General features: G+C 30.7%; 1 protein-coding gene across 1 annotated transcript in view; it reads right to left on the reverse strand.

Moving 5' to 3' along the window:
• Positions 1–528, reverse strand: part of LOC134697009 (transient receptor potential-gamma protein-like) — a 157,411-nt gene extending 156,883 nt beyond the window's left edge. The window contains exon 1 of the mRNA XM_063559020.1: positions 429–528. The gene's annotated coding sequence lies outside the window, so the exon portion shown is untranslated. The remainder of the gene's footprint in view (positions 1–428) is intronic.
• Positions 529–6,000: the final 5,472 nt, after the last annotated feature.

Below are 6,000 nucleotides of genomic sequence, written 5' to 3' on the forward strand. Positions count from 1 at the left end.
TACATATTTTATTTAATCAGGCAAAAATAGCCTATATGCAAATCTTCATCAAAATTTCAATATGGGATCAAAACTGTCTCGTATGCCCTTAAAAGAGTTGTCTGCGTATTCATTAAAGTATTACAAGGGTCTATAATTCATACATTAGCATTAGTAAGACTCTTTGACACATTTCTACATATTTCTTTCTAAATAATTATTGGGGCAATTGTAAGAAAAATTAGAACAATTGAATTACAGATCGATGCAAATGCAAAACGCTATCTTTAGGATGTCATATGGTAGATATATAACACTTTTTTTTATTTTTTTTTAAATTTAAGGCACAAAAAAAAATTGCCTCAACCAACCATTTAGTTTGAAGATATCCTGAATCGTCATTAAATTTATTGGTTTTAACTAAAATGGTGTGAAATAAAAACACATACCTTTAAAACTGTTAAAGCAGTTCTTACACACAACTTAAACTGTTAAAATCAAAACATCCAGTCATATTATACCATTGTCTTCAACAAGTTAAATCTGTGCAAATAAATAAAATGAAAAAACACAGAACAAATATTAAGAATTAAATGACCGATATCCCTATGATATAAAATTGTATGTCCAGTTTTATTGATTTCTAAATATATATAAATGTAACCCCATGCTAACCTATGGCGCTGAAAGACCATCAAACAATTCTATCTACTTCAATCACAATATATTCAATTAAGTTTTATTAATTCTTCTAATAACTGTCAATTGGACAATGGTCTGATGTACAGTCTTTCATAATGAACAAATAGCTTAATAAAACTTCACATTAATATTATTGTTCAATTACGATTCAATATATCATAAATTTGAAGATGCATTTTTATTTATTAGAATGTGTAATGATATATGCGTGTGCTGGATTTTCTTTCTGTGTTGAGGATTCATTGGTGACCTTCAGCTGTTTTCTGCTTTTTGGTTGTGTTATTGTCTACTTGACACATTCCCCATTTCCATTCTTAATTTTATGAATAAATGGATTACTCTGTCAATCAAAATGTAATAAGTCTAGTGTTAAATAAAAAGATTGATCATTGACTGTTTTGTGTTTAATGTCCAGTGGAAAATATTTCAAGCATATTTATGATAAAACATTTCAGTAAAGGTATCTCAAAGCCTGGGGGTTACTTCCTATATTGTTAGTGGTATGAGTGTGCAGCAAAACAGGGTTACTTTTTCATGCCCTGCTGGTTAGAACAGGGTCCCTTTTGCATGTCCTGCTGGTTAGAACAGGTAAACAAGTGTTTGCCTAGAACAGGACTGCTTATTTAGCTGTTTAGGATAGTCTAGAACCAAGGTATAGAAATGCATCTATATAATACGTTCTAGAACAGGATACATTTACTGCTGTCTCAATAGGGTATGTTTTTCGATATTTCTGTTTAGAACAGGGTATGTTTTTTAATGTTTTCTGGTTAGAACAGGGTATGATTTGGCAAGTGCTGTTAGCACAGTTATACACGAAAGGAAAGTCAGTAACCCAACCCCAACCCCCCCTGGGTCTCAAACATTTCATAACAGATGCAAATTTACTAAGCCAGTAATACAACCGTTATTTTTTATGTGTTTATTTTTTTATGTTTTTTTGCATATTTTTTTCCATGTGCTTGCCAATGATTATATTTATTTTCAGTAAAATGTTCATGTGTTTTGTAATAGCTAATAAATAGTTTAGTGTATTTGTACTTTAAGCAATATATAAGCTAAATTGAACTGCATTAGTAAAAGTTAAGATCAATGAAATAGCTTAGAAAATTCAATCAATTAAATTTTCCCATGATAAAATTAGTCATGTATATTCTCAAGCTGGTAAATTAGCTTTTATTCCAAACTGTAAATTTTATAGATACCTATTAAACTATATAATCCAATCAATAAAGCTGGTTATTCTTCTTAAACTCCCAAATGATCCATCAATTTTCTTTTAATGTCTGTATGCATCAAAGCTATTTTAATCTGAAAAGACAAGTAATAAAAATGTCCAGGGTTAATGAGGCAGGTTTAAGAAATAGTTTTATAAGAAAATTTATTTTATTGTAAATAGGAGATCAATAACAGTTCAATGCTTCTTTATTGTTTTCATGAGCAAAATTTATATAAAACCAACCAATGATTGATTGATTGAATGCTTTTGCTAAATGTCCAGTGGCAAATATTTCAAGCATGTTCAGGACAAGGACAAATTGACATTAAATACAATAGAAAGGTTGTGTTGTACAGACTGTCCAGAAGAAAGGTCAGGAAAATCTAGACTGCCACTGGAAATGAGTTTTATATCAAATATGGACAAAAAATTTGACTTTGAACAGCCTCCTACAGACCCCTGTAAGAGTTACTACAAGGGTTCTAAGCACGAAAAGAATGTAGCACTGATCCAATGAAATAGTTTGTGAAAAATAAATGAATGTGAAGCTCTTTTAAGGTGGTACCCAACACTTTCACTAAAATCAATTTGTCTCGTTTAATTTTCATAAAATTTTGAAAAAGTATTTACTTTGACCCTTTGACAAAAATATAAAAATTTCAAAATATTTGTACAAACCAATTTATCAGAAAAATTACACTGGTTGTATAGCAGTTTGACAAACATTAATTTTGATTATTGAGAAGCTTAATATTCCCTTCACAACACAACGTAATTTAAACGTTTAGCTGATTTTTTACAGAGTTATCTCCCTGTAGTGTTAGGTACCACCTTAACACTATATTGCTGCAAGTGAGAAATTTGTGAATGATATCTAATCAAAATTTATATACCTGTCATCTCTTTGGGTTCATTTACACCCACATATGTTGTAGTTAATAAAATTGAGAATGGTAATATTAAATGTGTCAAAGAGACAACAACTCAAATAAAGGGCAGAAAACAGCGGAAGGCCACCAATGAGTTTCAAAACAGTGAGAAAATCGGGCATTTGGAGGTTGATTTCAGCTGGACCCTCAACAAAAATGCTTTCTTAAAACCTGTATGTAAGGGTCACATGAGAAAAAGGACCTGAGAAAACTAACCTCCTATGAGAGGTGACCTAGAATTACAGTTAGTTAAAATTGCATAGCATTTTCTTTAGAAGGATAAGATGATGTTACCTACTTAGACAGGCTTTTGTTTAAGAGGTGACCTTTAGAGATACTGATCAATCAAACAAAAAAAATTTTTCTATGGTCGAGTTGTTGTCTCTTTGACACATTCCCCATTTCTATTCTCAATTTTAAGAATGCATGGTATTCATGTTGAAATTCTGTAATATGAAGATTTTACTACATTGTAACAGTATAAGGTAAACTAAACATTGTCAATGATAAATAAAAACATGTCCCAAGTACACAGATGCCCTATCCTCACTCTTCAGAGGACCGTGAAAATGGGATAAAATCTCTAATTTGGCATTAAAATTAGAAAGATCATATCATAAGTAACATGTTTACTAAGTTTCAAGTTGATTTGAGTTCAACTTCATCAAAAACGACCTCAACCAAAAACTATAACCTGAAGCGGGACAGACAAACAAAGGAACAAACAGACAGACAGACAAACAAAGGAACAAACAGACAGACAGACAGTCGAATGGACGCAGACCAGAAAACATAATGCCCATAAAAGGCACATAATAATGTCAAGGTCAGATGAACCATGCCAGACAGACATGTACATCTTACAATCATTCCATAAACCAAACAATGTGGTCATTATGGGTATACCATTGAAATTTATGGCTACCTAAACCCGAAAATTCTCATAAATTAATTGGTAACCCACTGAATTACTGACTCCATGTGCAGTAATCTTTAAAATCTTACCTGAATATTAATTAAAGTACAAAAGGAATTCCATATGAATATATATCTGACCCTCACAAAATGTCTATATTCACAATTTGTTGGTTTGTCCCTGCCAAAAATAAAACAATTTAGCGTTAATTGTAACTTAATAAATTTGATAAAATATAAATTAATGCGATTTTGTGTACAACTGTTCTAGTTCTAATTGACCTTTGATTTCTCAATTTGATATGCACCTCGGATTTTGTAGATGTGTAAAAAGTTTGTAGAGTTAAATTATTTACTTCAGGTATCAAATAAATGTCATTGTCCCCAAGTGATTTTGGTCATGATTATTTTTTATTTTTTTTTGTTAAATGTCATTTTTCTAAATGATAATTGCAATTTGTAACCATGACCCTATTGCCATTAATCCATTATGGTAATCAATCAGCAATGCATCATTTTCTTTGACATGTACATTCTTAATCTGATCTAATCAATTACAGTTATTTAGTCAGTAGTGTGCCTCCTCATATTTTTATTCACAAGTACTAATAGTTTTTTGAGAGCTGTTTATATAGCTTGCTGTTGGGCTCAGTGTTGAAGGTAATACTTTGATCTATAATTGTTAGCTTTTACACATTAGGATTATGATGAAGAGTTGTCTCATTGGCATTCAAACCACATCATCTTCTTATATAGATCTACTGTAAATTCAGAAATTATTGTGAGGATTTCATTATTGCAAATAAAATGTGACAGAGTTGTAAATGCAATAATTTAAACTCCCATTTTGATTGCTCAAAAATTGTAAAAATTAAAATCACATTTAAGTTAAAATTACAAAATCGCAATAATAAATGCATGCAATAATTTCTGAATTTAAAGTTTATACTTAAAAATGTGAGTATATCAAACCTACATCAACACTGGCCAATCATTTAGGACACATCTCTATAATTGACAATGGATTTAATATAGATAAAAGAGGTCTGGAGTTGATGAGTACAAACAACCGTTGATCGTCCACCTCAATCCATTTAAATTGTCATGTGATCGGTCACATTTTGGTATGCTGCCTGCCACCAAAGTTTTCGTCATAATTGACCTGAAAAGACACAATTATAATGAAATCTACCATAAACAATTTGATGAATGATTGCCCTTGTTAATAGGAGCTATCACCAAGATCTAGATGATATAAATAATCAATATTATAAAAACAGACCGATTAGCCTTTGAACAACATGGAAATAATGACCTTTTAACCTTTTAAAGCAAGATATTTTAAATGTTATAGAAAAATATTATAAAAACAGACCGATTAGCCTTTGAACAACATGGAAATAATGACCTTTTAACCTTTTAAAGCAAGATATTTTAAATGTTATCTTCCACTTGTTAAATATTGACAGTTATGGGACATTTCTTGAAATGTTTTGACATTAGAGTGAAATGATAGAAAGACGTTTCAAGCAATTTGATTGATTTGTTTTGACATCAAAATACATTTCTGAAGGATTTTTTCAAATAAGTTTCAAACTATCCAGATGTGAATGTAATGATCACTATAAAATGCTAGTTCAAGGTTAATGCTATTTAAGGAATGAGCGTTATTCAGTGTGCACCAAATTTTTTATTCTATTTCTTCATAGACAGAAAAAATATTAGTCATTTCTTATAATTTAATTCCAAATTCCATTTTAAACTGTAGAAAACCATGAAAAAACGTTGATGAGGTCACTGTCACATGACTAAATTATGTCTAAGGAATGATAACAAAATAACGTCAGCCAATCAGAAGACGCGTTACATCCAAAATTAAATTATTCTATTACAATGAAAACGTATCACAGGCACTTGTTTTCTATCCATGGCAAGATCTACTACCCCTCATATATAGGATAGTAGATCTTGCCATGGATTGATAACAAGCGGCTATGAATAATATCCAAAAACTAGAATTTGATGTCTCATGTGCTTGTCAATTACAATAAATGTCCATCCCTTCAGCCAATCAAATAAGTCTTATCAGACAGCTAATCTCTCATCACAAAGCTGAGAAATTTATATGATTCATAAATTTTTTGAGTGATTTCAAAACAAGTAACATCTCAGATATACTGGAAAGGGACTATTTCTTACTAAGAGGTACTGTTAAGTGTTTTCCAAGGCCAAGCAAGTTCATGAGCTTTCATGTGT

Source organism: Mytilus trossulus, chromosome 14, assembly GCF_036588685.1.
Source record: "Mytilus trossulus isolate FHL-02 chromosome 14, PNRI_Mtr1.1.1.hap1, whole genome shotgun sequence".
In the NCBI taxonomy this organism is placed as follows: domain Eukaryota; kingdom Metazoa; phylum Mollusca; class Bivalvia; order Mytilida; family Mytilidae; genus Mytilus; species Mytilus trossulus.